The sequence below is a fragment of the Corapipo altera genome, unplaced genomic scaffold (genome assembly GCF_003945725.1).
Source record: "Corapipo altera isolate COAL_440 unplaced genomic scaffold, ASM394572v1 288, whole genome shotgun sequence".
Classification (NCBI taxonomy): Eukaryota; Metazoa; Chordata; class Aves; order Passeriformes; family Pipridae; genus Corapipo; species Corapipo altera.
The window spans coordinates 169,561-169,966 of record NW_020885071.1 but is presented as its reverse complement, the minus strand read 5'-3'; the positions used below and the strand labels follow the sequence as shown (position 1 = coordinate 169,966).

Sequence of the window (406 nt, the reverse complement as noted above, 5' to 3'; positions counted from 1 at the left end):
CAGCAAGGGTGAGGATGGACAGCAAGGGTGGGGATGGACAGCAAGGGTGGGGATGGACAGCAAGGGGGATGGACAGCAAGGGTGGGGATGGACAGCAAGGGTGGCATGGACAGCAAGGGGTGAGGATGGACAGCAGGGGTGGGGATGGACAGCAAGAGGGATGGACAGCAAGGGTGGGCATGGACAGCAGGGGTGGGGATGGACAGCAGGGGTGGGGATGGAGATTCCAGGGAATGCTGGCCCCGTTTCCCTCCCTTTGCCAATAGGAGCCACAGGCCTGTGTGTGGCCCCTCCCTGGCACTGCCCTGGATCTGCCCATGCCCCTGGCACTGCCCATGCCCCTGGCTCTGCCCTGGCTGTGCCCATGCCCCTGGCTCTGCCCTGCCCCTGGCTCTGCCCTGGCTGT

At 65.3% G+C, this 406-nt stretch overlaps 1 protein-coding gene across 1 annotated transcript in view; it reads right to left on the bottom strand.

Annotated features, from left to right (window-relative positions):
* The window catches only part of LOC113959899 (dystrobrevin beta-like), a 105,227-nt gene that overhangs the window by 64,467 nt on the left and 40,354 nt on the right, over positions 1–406 (bottom strand). The gene's annotated exons all lie outside the window — the stretch shown is intronic.